General features: G+C 34.9%; 1 long non-coding RNA gene across 1 annotated transcript; it reads left to right on the forward strand.

Moving 5' to 3' along the window:
- The first annotated feature begins 16,449 nt into the window (after positions 1–16,449).
- On the forward strand, positions 16,450–19,150 carry LOC132618024 (uncharacterized). The gene is made up of 3 exons (XR_009573935.1): positions 16,450–16,843; positions 17,775–17,840; positions 18,782–19,150. It is a non-coding gene; the product is annotated as an uncharacterized LOC132618024 (long non-coding RNA).
- The last annotated feature ends 265 nt before the right edge of the window (positions 19,151–19,415 follow it).

Raw genomic sequence — 19,415 nt, forward strand, 5'->3', positions numbered from 1 at the left:
AAAAATTAAATGATAACTAATTGTATTACTATAGTGAATATAGTTTTATTAGTAGATGTTTGGTTCATCGTTTATTAAACCAAAAAGGGGATATGCGTGATATAATAAGAATATATATTTGGTTTTGCACTAAATAAACTTGGATATACTTAGTACTTTCAATGTTAACATTGGCTATCTTGAAACACGTAGAGAGAAAGCTTTAGAGACGGACAAATATATCATTTTGTTGGTTTATTCAGGGATTAGTATTTAGTAATCATGTGATTGTTATCTCACGATAAATGTTGGAGTACACAAAAATAACATCACAATTGTGGTATAAACAATATCGGAATTACTTAGAATAAGGAAATTAAAAGTTCAATCAATCACGAAATAAACAATCTCATATTTATATATTTTTGAAACTAGTTAATTGGCCCGCTCCTCGCACGGTTAGCAAAATCTCGTTAAATTTATGAAATGACAAGACCATATTTTTCTAATCCAAATACAACAAAAAAACAAAAAAAAAAAAAACAAAAAAAAAAAAAAAAGAGCGGTAAACACCTAAATTTTTTGGCTCGTTATCGTCATAATTGTAAAGTATTATTATATTCAAATATCTTTAACAAAAATTACGAGACCTTCACCAGTTGTAAATATAATATCGGCAGTTCCTTTTAATTTGTTAAAAATTAAAAAAATGTTGTTTACCATTTATTTCAATAGTTTATACAATTTTTTAAAACCCCTTGTGATCCTAAATATTCTATTTTAATTCCTCATACAATTAATGCTTTAAAATTTTCATTTAAAAGTGTAAATGAGTACACTTCTTCACTACAATATTCTCCAATACAATTAAATATTTTTATTTTCCCCCTAAATTTTATGATTTTATAGCTCTCATAGTTTAACTTGTCTAGAAATGAATGGAAAAACCACAGGTAGTTTTTCCCAAACAAACTACATACTCTTTGGTGGGGGAAACTATGCTCTATCAGTAAGATGCTGTATACATCATAAAGTGGAGCCCCACACTTTTCTAACCCAAAAATAAATTTTTGGAACCAAACTAACCCATTTAAAAAAAAAGAACCTAAATAGGATCAAACTCAATTAAGCTTTTTCCCATACTTTGACCGAAAATTAGTGACGTTTCAAAACACCAGAATATAAATATTTTAAATAGAACTCAATATTTTTTTTCGTGTACAATAGTATTGACTCATTACATCAAGTATACATATACATTTAAATCGTCGTTTTAGAGGTTGTAAAGTGCTCCGAAGTAAGTTTGAAAACTTGTTATACATATACATTTAGATCGTCGTTATAGGGTTCTAATTATAGTGCTCCGAGAGAGGTTCTATGGAGATGCTTGGAGGCTAGAGGCGTACCTGTGGCGTACATTTGGGCGATCAAGGACATGTATGATGGGGCCAAGACCAGGGTAAGGACTATGGGAGGAGACTCAGAGCACTTCCCAGTGGTGATGGGGCTGCATCAAGGATCAGCTCTTAGCCCATTTTCATTCTCCTTGGTGATCGATGGATTGACGCGGAAAATTCAAGATGAGGTGCCATGGTGTATGTTATTTGCGGATGACATAATCCTGATTGACGAGTCTCGCAGCGGGGTTAACGCTAAGCTGGAGGTTTGGAGACAAACTCTGGAGTCTAAAGGGTTCAAGTTGAGTAGGACCAAGACAGAGTACTTGGAGTGCAAGTTCAGTGATATAGTGCATGAGGCTGACGTAGAAGTGAAGCTTGGCACCCAGGTCATACAGAAGAAAGATAGTTTCAAGTATCTTGGGTCTATTATACAAGGAAATGGGGAGATTGATGATGACGTCACACACCGTATTGGTGCAGGGTGGATGAAATGGAGGCTTGCCTCCGGAGTGTTGTGTGACAAGAAGGTGCCACCGAAACTTAAAGGCAAGTTCTACAAAGTGGTGGTTAGACCAACTATGTTGTATGGGGCAGAGTGTTGGCTAGTCAAGAAATCTCATGTTCAGAAGATGAAAGTGGCGGAAATGAGAATGTTGCGATGGATGTGTGGGCACACTAGGAGCGATAGGATTAGGAATGAAGTCATCCGAGACAAGGTTGGAATAGCCTCAGTGGAAGACAAGATGCGGGAACCGAGGCTGAGATGGTTTGGGCATGTGATACGGAGAGATGCAAATGCCCCAGTGCGGAGGTGCGAGAGGTTGGCCAGCGACGGTTTCAGAAGAGGTAGAGGTAGGCCGAAGAAGTATTGGGGGGAAGTAATTAGACAGGACATGACGCATTTCCTGCTTACCGAGGACATGACCTTAGATAGGAGGGTATGAATGACTCATATTAGGGTAGAAGGCTAGTAGGTAGTCGCGTTTATCATTTCTTACGAGTAGTTATGTTGCTCTATAGTTTCTTGTCTCTTGATTTCTGCGAGTATCTGTTGGTTTATAATGGCTTATTTACTTTCATTGTTTTCATTTTCATGATTGCTTTGATTTGTTTGCCCGCATCTGATCTTTCTTATGCTTTTTCTTGAGCCGAGGGTCTCCCGGAAACAGCCTCCCTACCTAAGGTGGGAGTAAGGTCTGCGTACACTCTACCCTCCCCAGACCTCACGTTGTGGGATTCACTGGGTATGTTGTTGTTGTTGTTGTTGTTGTTGTTGTTATAGGGTTCTAATTAATTATGGACGTCGCATGAGTTATTATTAATCGACAATAAATACTAAAATAACTAATTATCATTAAAAAAAATACCCAAAAATATATATAATATTAACAATAAATGTACATTTTATTTAGAAATATACAATCTCCTAAGGCCTAAAGATCCTCCTAACCTCACCAGCCAGATCACCTCTGCCAGCCCGACCACCTCTATCAGCCCGCCCACCTCTATCAGCCCTACCACCCTCAAGAACACCCTCTGGTACATCCTCATCGACACGATGCCACTCTTGTGCTTGTGTCATACCAGTGTCGGTAAGATGAACTATCCGTGCTGCATATGCCGCTATCCCGAGATCGGTGGACTCCGTAAGGGGAATGCTCTCATGGCGTATCATCATAGTCATCCGTAGCTGCATATATTTGCAAATTTTAAGAATTGAATAAATTCGTAAAGTAATACATAATAAGACGACAATTGAAGAAACTTACCAGCGCCTCATATGCTCCTGAGAGTGATGCATATCCTCAGCCATCAAGACGCGGCGTCGAGGGGTTGGCAATCAAGGAGCGAGTGATGTGCATGTACCACGTCATGTACTCATGGACCGGAGTGTCATGTCCGACCGCCGCTAGAGTCGTCATCCTCACGTTCCATGCATCGACTTCCTGGTGCATACGCGCCTGCCATGTCGTACTGTCGATCGAACGCCGGTCCCTGGTGTAGTGGGTGTGCTCCCAATGTGTAGCCTCAGGTATGTTCTGCACATGCCCAAATTGCCGTAATACGCGACCGGGTGCGTGATGCTCAACGATGTCCATATGGATCAATGGACACCGTGCAGTCCACATGTGCTCACCAGCCCTACAAAACGCCGGCAGCTAACCCAAAATCTGATCATACGGCGTCCATATGAAAGCCTATAAAAGGAATTCAACTAGTTAACAATAAAAGACTAACAAAAATAACAAACTAATTTTAAATCAAAAAAACTGACCTCAGACGCCGTCATGCGATCTAACTGATCCCTAAACGGGAGAATGACATGGTGCGTCTCCACACCTCTGATACGACCTCGCGACCATCTCCGCGCGTATGGCATATCCTTAGCAACATAGTCATCGGAAGGTTGAGCAACTATGGACTGAAAAGGTCTCAACTTAGTCCACACCCATATCTGTCATAGTCATCAAAAAAATTATTTATAAGTCGTCGTTTCGAAAAAATATATTTAGTGTTTTATCTACACACACTTAAATATATTACCTGAAAAAGAGGGCTAAATGCAGCGACCTTAACCCTCTCGCCCATAGAGGCTCGATCAAAACCTCTGTACATGTAAGCCAGGACCGCAGCGCCCTAACTATAACATCCCAGTTGGTCTAGGTCCGCAATAAAGAGCAGATACCTAATGCTTATATCCGTACCTGACGTGTTCGGGAACATGATGCCCCCGAATATGATGAGAAGATATAAGCGAGCACGTCGGTCAACATCAACCTAAGGCATCGCCTCGCCGATCGGATGCTACAGATCTACGAGGTGCAAGTGAGCATGGAGGGAGGACCGCAACAACCGAATCCGTCCACGCATATCCCTTTGCAAAGGCTCGAAACCAGTGAGCTTAGCCAACTCCTAGTGATACGGCAACATCTCCGGAGGGTCCACTCTATACAATGCATGTCCATCAATCTATAGACCATAAATTACCTCGACATCCTGCGGGGTGATGGTAGCCTCGCCAGTGCGGAGATGAAATGTATAGGTCTCCGGTCGCCAGTGTCTCAATCATGGCCGTCACTAGAGTCCTATCGTGCATAAGCCGACCAACCTCGATGCACCGGTAGATACCACCCCGATGTAGTATATCTATGACACGGGGATGTGGGGGAATAGCCTCTAGAATATCTCATGCTGACTCCCCCCGCACGAGTACAAACCACTTTACTAGAGGATACCGGTGCATCCCATACATACTGGGACCTATGCTCATGCTGTAGATAAAGTACCTCTCTGTTGTCGAAGGGTCCCGGCTCCATGGTGGTGTCCTATCTATTTTAGGCATTTTAAATTAATCATTAATACATGAAGTAAGGATTAAAGTGGTATTATTTTTACGCAAATTAATCTCTAATACGTAGTATTAGTAATGTAATCTTTTACCGAGAAATTATACAAAGGATTGAATCCTAAACTAAGGATTTTCAATTTCTAATTAGCAAATAAATAAATTAACAATTAAATATATAAAGATTAATAATTAACAAATCAAAAGATTAACAATTAGCTAGCAAACAATTAGCATATAATTAATAAATAAACAATTAACTAACTAATTAAATAATAAAAAAATAATTAGCATATAAATTGTTAAATAAACAATTAACTAACTAATCAAATAATTAACAAATTATTAACAAATAAACAATTGGCTTAACAAAAACTAAATAAATAATTAGCTAGTCTAACAATTGAAATAACTAATCTAACAATTACCAAATACTAAATAAACAACTAATAAACAATTAACAAATTAACAACAACTAAACAAATAAAAAAATAATTAAAAAAGGGGTTGAAAACAGCCCTATTGCGCACAAAAAAAGTGCGTAATTTTTTTTTGTCCATATCCACACAATAGTAATGCTTAGGTTAATAAATAAACAATTAACAAATGAACAAAAAAAAAAAAAAAACGGGCTGAAAAACGACCCTTTTGTGCACAAAAAAAGTGCGTAAAAGTTTTTTTTGTCCATATTCCCACAATAGTAATGCTTAGGTTAATAATGTAATAGAAAAATGGTAGTGAAATACCTAGATTGAAGCTTTGATTTTGAGTTTTTGAATTGAATTATACGCCGCTTTATTGCGAAGAAACTTATTCTTAGACTTCAATATACTACTTTTGGGTTGGAAATCAACAAGAAAACGATGTTTTTGATCGCGTGGGACCTCGGAAAGGGACCTTTAATGGCAGATTTTCGTTTTTTTTTTTGAATTTAGGGGGACCAATGGGGAAGAAGAAGGGCCTGATATATCTGGCCCTTTTACGCACAGATTCTATGCGTAAAAGGACCAAAGTGTATTCTGTGCGTAAAAGGACTTTAGTGTAAAACTACACTTTAGTCCTTTTACGCACAATCTGTGCGTAAAGCCTATTTACGTTCTTTTTTTTAATGGGTTATTTTAGTTTCAAAAATTTATTTTTGGTTTACAAAAGTCTTGCTCCCTCATAAAGTGGTTTATCTCCGCCTCTTTAAGGGATTCTAGAATCTAAAATCCCCCCTAAAACCTAAAATTTTCTTAAAGTTAAATAATATTTTAACAATTTATGTAATGTACTTTTTTAGGATTTGAAACAGAAGTACTTTTGAATTGTGTTTTTAAAATCTTCAATTAATTTTATACGTAATATAAAGGAAAAAATGACTGTAGAAAAGGGAAAAGGGAAGAAAGTAACTGAAAAGTAATACTCCTAATTATAAAGTTAAATTAAAAAAAAAAAACAGTAACACTGTCACAAATTTAGCTTTGAATTGTTTACGTTTTCTTTTTTTTCTTTCTTGTACAAGTCTTACTTTTCAACCTCCAAATTTTCTTCAAGAGATCCCTAAAAATCTGCATCCAATACTATTCTACCTTATTTGTCTCCCAATTAATGTAATTAAAGATTCACTTTCACTACCCCTAAATTAATTTTCTTCCATTATCACTTCTTCCTTTTTATTTTTCTCCCAGCAAACTTTGTCATTCCTCTTTATTTAAACTCTTCTAAGGTGCAAAAAAAAAAAACCATAAAATAGAATGATGAAAGAAAAAGAAAACCTTAAAAGCACGTGTCTCTAACATGGTTGGAGAAGTGACTCCCAAATTTTGAAGGTGATAGATCCTTTTTGATAGTATACCATTTCTGAATTGGTATTTTATCGACAGTAATACCAGTTTTTGAAATTGTAGGTCTCACTCTTCAATAGCGCCGTCCGCATTGCATTGTAACGTCACTTTCAGGAGGAGTAGTTGAATGTCTTGTTGCGTGTGTTTCTATTCCGGTGACACTCATATCGGGGATGGGTTGCTGGAGTCGAAACCCGTCAATATATTGGAAGAAGATCCAATGTCTTTAGTGGGTGAAAAGAAACTGATTACATGGACAGGAAGTGATCCGTCTCTTTTATTTTCAGTAATTCACAAACTATTGTGGCTCTTCGGTTTGTATGTCGCGAACTGTTGCGACTCTTCGGCTTGTAATTAACGGGAACGTTGTTATTTTAGGAGTTTTAAAATTTAAGAAAAAAAGGAAAAAATAGATAAATCTATTTCCTGATCAACGAGAGATGCCACGTACGGGTCTAGTGCCACGTAGCGGGTCTAGTGCCCTGCTTTATATTATTATATAGATTATCATCTCTTGCCGTAACCAAACCAACCAGAAAGAAATTAGAAATACCCTGGGTTTTCTTGCTCTGTCTTTGCTAAGATGTCGAGTAATTAATTTAATACCTTGAACTAATAATAATGCATTATGGAATTAGTATGTGTCTTTGTTCCCTTGACAATTATTACTCTACTATTATAGAACAAAAGGATTGACTAACACACATATTTTTTCCGCAACTAAATTCGATAACAAAAAAGATGACATGTAACATAAAAAACATTTCATTTATTCCACTAAGGCTGCTTTCCTTATTTCTGGCACTGGTTACATGAGACGATCATTAATTCATACAAGAAGAAAAAGTTCAGTACATGACCACGATTCTGGCCTCAGCTTTCTCATCCATCATCCCTGTGGCCTTGTTTGTCCAAAAACCTCTGTTTCAAAGCGGACTTATAGAACTCCAGCTCTCCTGTTTTTCATGCGCCACAAAAATCCAATGGATTAAGCACCCGTTGAATGAAAATGGGAAAAAGTATAGTGGCACATGATCACCAAGGGGGAAAATAACTGGAATTTGATGAATGGGTGCCAAAAAGGGAAACTACACGGGGAATAATATGTATATATATATATACGGAAAAAAAAGATATATGGTGTGTATTAGTGTAAGCTATAATAATTGTAGTATATGGTATATATGGTGGTTATTAAGTTTTAAGTGCTGTGGAGTTGTGAGAATTGGGAAATGCATGGTGAATTTAATCATCGCCTTGAATATACCAGCAGAGAAGCAAGGTGGCACAACGACGTAGAATGTAAATCCGGGCACGTTGTTCTTTAATCAAGGAAGAACACTTGCTTGAAAAGCCATTGTTATTAGTATTATTCTTCATCTTTGATGATCCACTACTCATATTTGAAGTATTCTTCACCTGTTGTGCCATGATTCTTAGTGACTACTCTTTGATTACTTACTAGCTGATGGTGGAGAAATAAGAATATAGAAGATAAGATCAGTGCCCTGAGGAAAAGGGGAAAAAGCTCAAAACTTCAAAGCTGGACCCTGAGTGGAAAAAGGGAGGAGAAATCAAATATTTATACCAAGAGAAAATGACAACTGGAGAGGGAGGAAGGTAACCCACTACTCCATTCGCCTCAATTTACGTGGCATTATTCGAATGTCGAGAGTCAAATAATTTTTTTTTAATTATAATCTTTTCATATGTATTTTAAATATTATGAATGATTACTTATTGTGATTTATGGTATCTTTTATATAGTTTTCAATATGTAAATTATATTTAAAAAATTCTTACCGATTTTTTGTTCAAATTTATGATTACATAAAGAAATTTGACTCTTAACATTTGAGGATGCGATATAAAATGGGATAAAGGTAGTACTAATAAAATAATGAACATGGTCAGCTTCGACAACAGGAAATATGCATTGAGAGAAGCATTAGTTAATTCTCAGTCTTCAAGTTGCTTGGGTGGAAACAAAGGAGCAATAAAGGTGGGATACTGATTCTTGTTATCGATTACAGCAAAGAGTTTTAAGTTATATTTATAACGTAACGGGGTAAAACAAATTTATACTATATTATTCCATTGATTAAATGCTTCTAAATAATTTTTTTTTGACAAAGGTTAGTTAACAATATAATGAAAATGATATGTAACGCGCTATCATACGTTAAAATACAATGATTGGATAAGATATATCCTGCAGCAAATTAGACATATAGTAAATTGAAATAAAATGCAAGGAACGTTTGTTGCTTGTTGCAGTGACGTGTATTTTTGGTGAGATAGTTGGAGTGCTGCAATATCTGGACAAGACAAAGGGCAAGGGATTTGGGAACCCTCTGTACTGTCGGCTAAATCACTGTCGGCTGGGCCCCACATTTCCTTGACTGGTGCCAGTGTGTCTCTCAAGATTTCCTTGTAATGTGGGATTTATATATACTTAATTAATTTAAATTGCTATAATCAAATGGTTTAATAAAATGAATTATATACATCAATCAATCATGACTGGAATAGTTATGTATATATGTTGTGTATTTGAATATACAGTATGGGTGAGTATTTACCTACTTTCATATGGCTGCCAGCATGTTCGTAAGGTGTATACATAATACGCACCTTCATAACTAATTGAGGACTCACTCTGTCCTTAATTAGTTACTGTACTTATTGCTAGTAGTATTTTATTATTGTTGGCTTGTTCATGCAATAAACACATAAACCATGACATTTAACTATTGTATCCAAATTAAGAATATAATTTAGTGTCAATTCAGTGATGATAAAGAAGTGCTTCTTGCTTTCTAAGATCCAAGGTTCGATCGATATTTACGAAGCTTTTACTTCTCCTGTCAGCCACATCGTGCCTCTTCCACTCGAAATTTATGAGTTTCTGTGATAAACAGTTTAATATATTATAATAATTATTGTGTTCACATAGACCCGTAGCTTACATACTAGTTGATTAAAAGTTCAACAATCCAGGAAACGCAGTCAGCCAAGGTTTTACTTAATGATAGTATTAAAAACTAAAGTGCTGCTAAATGGTCACACCAAATTGATCCAAATTTGGCTACACTTATATAAAAATCATCATAATCTCTATTGTATAATTTAAATTAAGATAAACTTTGAGAAAAAAAGATAGAAATGACATTAAGTAAGCATAAATTATTAAATTTATCCTAAATAATCATATGAGTTTACCTCATTTGTGTCATTGTGGCCAAAATAGTGTGGCCAAAAGACCTTATTGTAAAAACTAACATGACATTTTTCTTGATTTCCTACTTTTTTCTGTTATTTTCCTGAAGATATCCTTGTCTGAATATTTAACAACATCTCATTAAGCAACTGAAATGGATCGGAGAATATACTGCAGGTAATATAATACTTCCTCCGGATCAAAAAGAGAGTCCACTTAGTTTTTTTTTTTGGAGTAAAAAAGAGTGTTCACTTATCAAATCAAAAAAGAATTAACTTTATTTTTCTAGATTTGCCCTTATTAAATTTTATGTGATCAAATCTCAATGCCTATTTAATTAGGATTGTTTAGTCAAATTACCTATTTTTGTCTAGTGGTTACTCCATCCGTCCCATAATAAGTGTCACCTTATCCAAAAACATGCATATTAAGAAACCAATAATGCAATGTAAAGTTTACCAAATTACCCCTATGTAATAAAAATAAATTACTTTTACCTTTTGATTAGAGCATGCACAAGAAGTAAACCTTTTGACATTGAGAATCTAACAATACCAAGTTACTATGTGGCTTTTCCAATCATCATTTAGATATTACTTTATTGTCTAAGGGTAGAATTGGAAAAAACTAGTCAATTTATGCCTTAGTTTCCTAAGGTGACACTTATTATGAAACAATTTTTAAGCTAAGATGACACTTAATATGAAACAGAAAAAATAATATTTTCTTAAGGGGTATGCAAACGGCTAAATGTACACACTCTATTTGATCCAGAGGAGTACTATTCTAACTTCAATGATGAGCAAAGGCATTTGGTAATTAAGATTCCAATTTCCAATAGTTAGATCAACTTTGGAATACGTTTTAGATCAACTTTGGAATATGTGATATGGACTCTACTTAATTTAAGTATGAACATTGTTGCCTAATCTTCTTAATTATGCATGCATCATAATTAAGACGAACTCTAAATGTCATGTTTTTGTCCGGTCTTGGGACAAAATCAAATCTCAATATATTCACTTGTCCAAAATCTTCCCACTTAATTAATCATTGGTGCTCTCGGAGAAAGCATATTTCTATGTAAAATATTGTCATTAGTGTCCTAAGAAGATAGGATATATACAGCTGTAACATTCATCATCACTGTGAGATCAATCTTGCCCATGTGTTATTAGTTGCTTTGTAAGATTAATTAAACTCAAGGCATCCTTTAATTTCTCTTCAACGGAGAATTTGGCTCATCTGCATTACACCTCTTCATTTTTTCAAGTATATAATTGGATGAGTGATACTTGTCCTATTTATTTATTAATAAAGGTCTAGATTAGATTAGTAATTTTAATAAGTATCTTAACCATAGTTGAAAGGATAGATTTTGGAAAACACTCTTAATTTTAGTAAGAAGAAGCTATCTGTCCACAAATTTTGTACCAATTAATTAATATCATTAATCTATTTTAAATCCAAGTAGTATTAAAATTATTGAACATCAACATTAGTAAAACCTCACCAACAGCCCCCCCCCCCCCCCCCCCCCCCCCGCGTAAAATTGAAGCTTTTTAAGAAAAAAAAGTGACTTCATTCTTATTGTTAACCGATTCTTCGGTTCAGCTAGCATTAGTAAATGTTCATTTTCAATTTTTAAAAAGTGCTCATGAGGGTTTTATTTGTTTGTTCCCGGACCTTGCTAACCGGAATGTTTCGTGCACCAGACTGCCTTTTTAAATTTTTTTATAAACTTATCTATCTTTACACAAAATTTTAAATTACCAAGTCAAAATCGATCAGATTTAGGCTTAATAACATTCTAACAATAAGCAAAACGAGCAAAATAATCACAATGGTCTAGCCCGATATGGAGGCGCTTTGCTGTTTTGTCCTAAAAAGGACAGATTTTGCCATCATATTCACTAGAAATGTTCTTGCAATTGTTGGACATGTTTAGCAATTCCCAGAAAGAAGAAAAGATAATAAGCTAAACAAAAGGAAAATCCTATTATTAATGACACTATAAGATAGAAAGAGGAAAAGAAGTCCTACGATTAAATTTTGCGGGGGGGGGGGGGGGGGGGGGGGGAGGGGGTGTGTGTGAAGAATACTAGTGTTGATGTTGAACAATATTTTTGATATTAGGGAATGATTGACATGTACGTAGCTGCTGATTGGAGGTAACAATTTTAAAATGGAATTATTAATGATGTTTATCATGGGCACCAAAATTTGTGTAGGATAGCTTTTCTTACCAAAATTAAGAGAGTTCTCCCAAAATATATCCTTTTAACTATGGTTAAGATACTCAGTAAATTAAGTTAATCTGAACCTTTAATATATAAATAGGACAAGTGTCACTCCTCCAATTATGTACCTGAAAAAATAGAGAAAAGATGTAATGGAGAAGAATCGAAATTCCAAAAATTTCTTAAATATAGATTATTAAAGCTGCAATTTAATAACCTTCCACATAAATGGATTCCTAATATAATGAAGAGAACTTACTACTACCTAGCTACTAGCTTATGATTGGACAAACTTTTCCATACACTTATCAAGAGAACGATGTGATTTGATACGATTCGCTGATTATGACAATTGACATGCATGACAAAAAGCTGAAGTTTTGTGTACACTTTTCTAAGCAATGCTCGGCTAAATCAAAGTTTGAAATTTATGAATCATTTATTTGCCATCGAATTTAAATATTTATACAGGTTTGATGAAATTTATGATAAAAGTATAAAGTCTAAACACAATGTTTAATATTGTAGCTCCTCCTAATGCTTGTGGATAGATTTAACAGTGTCCAAAACTCCTTTTCTTAAGAAAAAAAAAAACAAGCAAAAAAATATACATAACCTAGCCCCCTTTTTAATCTCTTAGGGGTCGTTTGGTCAGAGAGATCAATTGGGTTCTCACGGTATAAAATTTGAGATTAAATCAATCCTGTGTTTCATTGAGGATACTAGCTAAAATCACACGTAATAAGTTTTATACCACAATTATGAGATTTTATCACATATAAGAGGTGGTATTCTTGGTTATAGGATCTCTGGAAGTCCGGATAACATGGATTTTAACCAAACGACCCCTCAATTAATATTTAGGGATACACAACAGAATAGTAGTGTCTTGGGCTGAGTGTTTTGAAGATATGCATGATCAGTGGCGGAGTCAAGATTTGTGATAAGGGGGTTTAAAATATGAAGAAGTAAACATACGAAGAAGTCCAACAGTGTTCAACATCTATTATCTATACATAAAAAAATAATTTTAACCATGTACAAACAACATAATTTTTCGCCGATGAACCCCCTTCCCCCTATGTGGCTCCACCCCTGTGCATGATTACTGTTTCGGGGAATTTGAAGCTGTTATCTCAAAAGAAATAAAAGAATACTTAGATCCAAAAAAAGAACGAATATTGTATTAGATAAAATCCGTACTCAAGTTGGATTCGTAATCGGGAGCTCAGAAAGACCGGGGGGATCCCCATAGCTTGCATCCATCCCACCTGCTCTGGTCACATCAGCACAACTCGATTAGCTTGCTGCAGCAAGAGGGCACGTGGGAGCACAGATACGTCAACGCTAGGGTTGAAAAGTCTTATTTTTTATTTCTATATAGATAGCTTATCATGTAAGCTAAGACAACTTCACTTCCTCTCTCGTAACCTATATCTTACTTTTCTCTCAAGAGCAATATACATCCGGGCACATCATTTATCTTGGAATATATATTTGTCTTATATTATTTTGTTATTAAGCTCGGTTCTTTCGATAATATAGCTATTACAATCACAAACATGGCCCCGAAAGGAGAGTTTTCGAGATTGGATACGACCTACTTGTCTTTAAATCCTTAAAATACAAATCTCTAATTGATTATCCGTTTTTACCTGAAAACAAATACTATTAGTATTATATACTTTCAGTGAACGAACAAAGTGTCATTTTGGACGTTATACGTTATCTCTGTCTTGTCCAAGTACGATGTATACCCAAAAGTGCAGGAAAAATTGCCCGCTAATAAGCGTTTGTAACTTTTCAGCTTTGTAGTACTAATTTTTAAGCGAGCAAGTTTTGACTGTTGATATACCTCAATAATGGATAAACATCCTTACGTTCATTAAGGATTATTTTTTTCTCTTCTTCCATTTGATTAGATGTATACTTATTAAGCAGGTTAATTTAATAATAAAATCAAATCGCGATGCAATCTGCAAATCTGATTCATTGGCCTTTAATTTCTTAAAGTTGAAATAACAAATTTCTCTTACCTTCAGAGAGATCTTTTTTGGTTTGACAAGCTTGCCGTGGTCGTTGGTGAAGTCCAAATTTAGAAAATGATGCTGCATCTGTTGCGATCGATTAGAATATGTAGTGGGCAACCAGGGGGCGGCTCAACATAATTTGTGACCTAAAGCTAAATCATGATAATTAAGAGGCCTTGAGTTTATTAATGAAATAATTTTTTTCGTTAGCAATTGTGTACTTCAAATTAAAATAATCAGTTCCAAAAAAAAAAATACTACAAAAGACTTTTTTAAAAACTTTTTTTATCAATATCGTCATCAAATTAGTCATTTATATATATATATATATATATATATATATGTTTGTTATGAAATTTGAGTTATTTATCTGAAAACCTCTATCACATTTTTTTAAAATTAATATCTTTTATTAATAACATTTTTATATGATATTTAATATTATATAAAATAATAATTTTGGGGCCTAAGGCAATTGCATCCTCATTGAACCGGCACTGTGGACAACTATAAGCATAAAATATGTACTAGTTATAGATAAGGCAATGTAGCTATAGCATTTAGTATAGAGTTTAAGTTTTGTGTACTATCACACTGTATAAAATTATTTACACCATCAGGTAAATTAAAGGACAATCATGGTAACTTTATAATTAAGATTTAGGAAAAATATTAAAAATAAGTAGAGTTCTAATTGTACTCAAATCAAATTTTCTTTTTCCTTTTTTCGTGTAAATCAAATATGTGTCCGTATCAAATTAGATTTTTAAGTTTTCATGATTTTTTTTTTCTCAACAAGATCGCCCCTATCAATGGAACAATATTTTAATGCTTTAAATTTTGTTTGAAAGAAGTAATTCTTCATTGCTTCAGCCATTAAATATTGCCCTTGGAATTTCATTTGCTTTGAGGATTTACCTCTGGAAAAAAAAAATTACTAATGTTTTTTTCTTTTGTTTTTTGTGGAGAAGAATTTGTATATGCAAATACCATATAAAAATATGCATCAACATTTTAACGTGCATTAATTACTTATATTAAAGAGATCAAAGTCATAAAGAATTGGAAAGAAAGTCGAACAAATTATGGAAGGAGGGCCTGAATTAAGGGGGAAAAAATAGTTAGACATGAATGGGTAACCTCCGATAACAGGTAATGTTATCTGATAGTGTAAAATAATTTGTACACTAAGAGTGCACAAAACTTAAACTCTTTAGTATAACAATCATTCCATCTCATTAACTTTTCAAATTTTATTTCGAGAATTATCCATTATAGATTACAGAAGATTTTAACCGTATAGGAGTCATTTTTTTTAGAATTTAAACATGTAAAATTTCTGTAAAGTTATTCATGTCTATTGATGAATTGATTAGCTAGCACACAACGTCAATAAATATAATATACACCATAAAGCAAAATGTTGCCACCTAAATTACTCCATCCTATCATGTTTGTCAAAAATATCCAACATATTTTATCGTTTTTTAAACCAAAAAGATTTTTTATTTGCAATTTTACCCTTAACATATGTTTAGAAAAATAAGGATATAGTAATTAGAGTTTTGAATGACATCATTTTGGCCCTCCAAAAGTTAAAGGGTAGATCTTAGTTCTGGGCAACCCCAGCTTCTCCGTTTACTGTTTCCGTAGACATAAAACTGTATTCTTTATATATATATTGGGAACTGATCATCCTTTGTTTAATTATATATTATAATTCATTTATTCTTTTTTCCTCTCGTTTTAGGTAAGCTCAATGCAACTGACTCCAACATTTTATTATTGCACTTAAAAACCAGTTATATCCTATATATCTAACAGTCGTCAGCCTAAAATAAGAGAGCAATAATATGTCATCGAGAATGGCGATGCCTCAAGATTTTTTGCTCTCCAAAAGGATGAAGCGTTATACCTACAGAAAAGGATGTTAGCCTTCAAATATGACACCTAATTTAATGCATGCATATTGGTTTTTTTTTTCCGAAGCAAATTAGATAGTTAGGACTATATAACTATCACAAATTCCAAAATATTAATTAGCCGAGGCCGAATTATCCACTATTTTTTCATTTCCAAAACAGTAATGGCATGATTATATATGTTATTTATGCATACATATACATAATACATCCTACCGTTGGTTTGTCTCATAGAATTCTCATAGAAGCACACTGATGATAATTTCAAATTCTTGGGTAAAATCATGAAAGTGGGTATTATATTGTTATATTCCGTATTTTTATACTTTGGGGCAACCCGGATTAACTATGATAAGTTAGGGCCAAGACTATTCCGGGACTTGAAGTCGGGACTTTTGACTTTCGATTTTATTTTGAGACATAAGTTGTACATGAAATTGTTAGCATTGAACACTTAGGGAAAAATTGAGATCACAATTCATAAAATTGGAATTAAAAATCTTGTACAAAGGGCTATTGTGGCCGTGTATATGGGAAATGGCCCCACACATTGTGTGGCCAATTTTAAATGGCCCAACACATTGTGTGGGCCATGGACACTTATAGATATTTGTGGGGCTTAAAAGATGAAGACCTAAGTCATCTTCTCTCACCATTTCAACACTTAGAAAAATCAAGACTTGGAGAGCTTCCACCAAACACCCTTCTCGGCCAAGACTTGGGAAAATCAAGTCCCATTTCAAGCCACCTTAAAAATATTTCTTGGGTACAAATCAACTAATTAGAGGTCCCTAAGTAACGTGGAAGCATTGTTGGAGCAATCAAGTCATTTGTTTAAGAGATCGCAAACCCTAACCCATTGTGGAATTGAAGAAGAAAGGTAAGTTTTGCTCTTGTTTTATGTGTTGTGAACGTTTAATTCATGTGGTAGTATGTTAATATGGATGAAAATCATGAAATATAGTATGTTGGAAGTGGGGTGTGTGATTGGTGGGTGAGCCGTGTAATGTGGGTGTGGTTATGTAAATGGGTGTTGTGATAGAATTGATAAATTAATTCTTGTATCATGTTTAATTGTTGTGGTGTGTAGAATGGCTAAGAATCTTCAATACATATGTATGTGTAGTGTAGCCGTGTATATAGTCCCAATGTGTGACAAAGGATGAATTGATATCGCTTAGTATTTTAGTTGTTGTTGTTATGAATTCTAGTTTGAAATTTAGCTTTCAAGGACTCAAGAATGATATGGTAAGTGTTGCGGACCGATTTGGAGAATATTGTGCGTTGATGTAACTTGTATATTTTATGAGAATTATATCGTTATAGTGTGGATTGTTGATACAAATCATGAATTGAAATTGAGGAATGTGTTATGGGGGACTGTTTCGGTTTTAGGGGCTGCTCTCGGTTGGGACAGCTTTCGGGTGAAATTGGAGCAATTGTTGGATTGTTGAAATACTATGCAAATTGTTCAAAGTGTTCTTGAATATTGTTAGTATGAGTTTGGGTTAGTATTTGAATGTATAAGCGTTGATGTTGGCTTGAAGGTAAGCCGTTGATATGAATATTTGGAAAGTTGTTGAATGATGTAAAAGAGAGTTACTATTGTTATTTTGCCTTTCGAATTGATTATCGATGTGGCTAGGTTGGTTATTGTGGTTGTTGTTGTTGATTTTGAGCGAGTTAAATTCTCGGGTTGGCCTATTTACAGGGGAAATGCTGCCGAATTTTCTGTAGAATTTAGAGTTAGTATGGAGTAAATCGCTTAAGTGCCTATGTTTAATATTGGATATTCGTTGGCATATTTGTAGACCTTGGGGAGACCGAGGCGTAGATTGAGATTTACTTTAGATTGGCTAGCTTGGAGTGCGTACGAGGTATGTAAAGCCCAATCCTTCTTTCTTTTGGCATGCCTTAGTTTTCAATAGGCTAGATTATAAGCCTTGAGGAAAATTCTAAGATTCGAAATCCGAGCATGTGATGATCCTTATATATATATCCCTTGGCACTCTTATGTATGATTTGGTGAAATATGAACCATTATGCCTTTGAAATAATCCCTTTCCGAACTTTGCATAGAAAGGTTTCACTTTAAAGAATTTCGAAATTCTTGAATGCCATATCCTTCGCATAAAGGCTCGGATTGTTTCAATATTTTTATAGAAGTTGACATGATGTATAATGAGTATGTTTTCCATAGGCGGGCCCGACTCGGGTCGATACCCATCCGTGGGTCCCGCGACTTTCCTTTATGTAATTCGGAGAATTTTTGAAAGAATTTGTTATGACTATTATTTCGAATTTTCAAGTATGATCATTTTACTTATGTTTGAGTTCATGACAATGATTTTATGCATATAGCTACTCACGACTCTACTCGTGCATTCTGTTATCTCTTTCGCCGAGTCCCGGGCCGGTTTTGTTGTCGTGCGCACTTTGATATACTCCGGAGTTATGCTGTGTTTATGATTCATCGAGCCACTCGCTAGAGGGCTATGTTCCACTTACATTTGGTGTTATGATGTGTATGGTGTTATGCTGTGTTATGATATGTGACGGGGAATATGGAGATTTGAAACTTTCTGGTGTTATGCTGTGTTATGGCGCCATTGACGGGCGGGCGACCATATTCTTCTGTACCCTATGCACGACTTATATTTTTGAAAATTAAACATTTTGATATAGTGGATTTGTACTTATGTTCTGTGCTACTATTTTGTTTACGTCTCAGATTTGTTTCTGTATCTTCTGCTTTGCATACTCAGTACATATTTCGTACTGACCCCCTTTCTTCGGGGGCTGCGTTTCATGCCCGCAGGTACAGACGCACAGTTTGGTGATCCACCAGTCTAGGACACCCTCTTCTTCCGTTTGGAGTGCTCTTCTCATTTCAGAGCATATATTTTGGTATATATATTCGTTCGCTGTGTATGTATATATTTGTTCAGGGGTACGACGGGGCCCTGTCCCGTCATATGTTTCGGTTGGTCTGTTTAGAGATCTGTAGAAGTAATTGTGGGTGGGTGTGCCTACTTCTGTACATATGTGTTTATATGACCCTATTCGCTATGGCAGCCTTGTCGGCGTGCATTTGTATATGTTTTGGGCCGTTGTGCCATTTGATAGCCTTGTCGGCTTTTGATACATTTGATATCCTTGCCGACTTTTTGATATATATATCCGCGTACGGTTGCGTTGAGATGTGTTTGAAATAGTTTGATATATGCGTTGAGACGGCATATAGTATTTATGGCCGTATATGCTATTTGTATGTGATTCGATATGGATAGGTACGTTTGGGTGCTCAACTCGGGCGCCAGTCACGACCTACGGGGTTGGGTCGTGACATATATATGGTACAATTATGAAAATTTTCTCTTGCTTAAATTTCATTTATAATATGGATTTAAGTTATAGGTGACGACATAATAATGAATTGATCTTAACATTAT

The sequence above is a fragment of the Lycium barbarum genome, chromosome 1 (assembly GCF_019175385.1).
Source record: "Lycium barbarum isolate Lr01 chromosome 1, ASM1917538v2, whole genome shotgun sequence".
NCBI lineage: Eukaryota > Viridiplantae > Streptophyta > Magnoliopsida > Solanales > Solanaceae > Lycium > Lycium barbarum.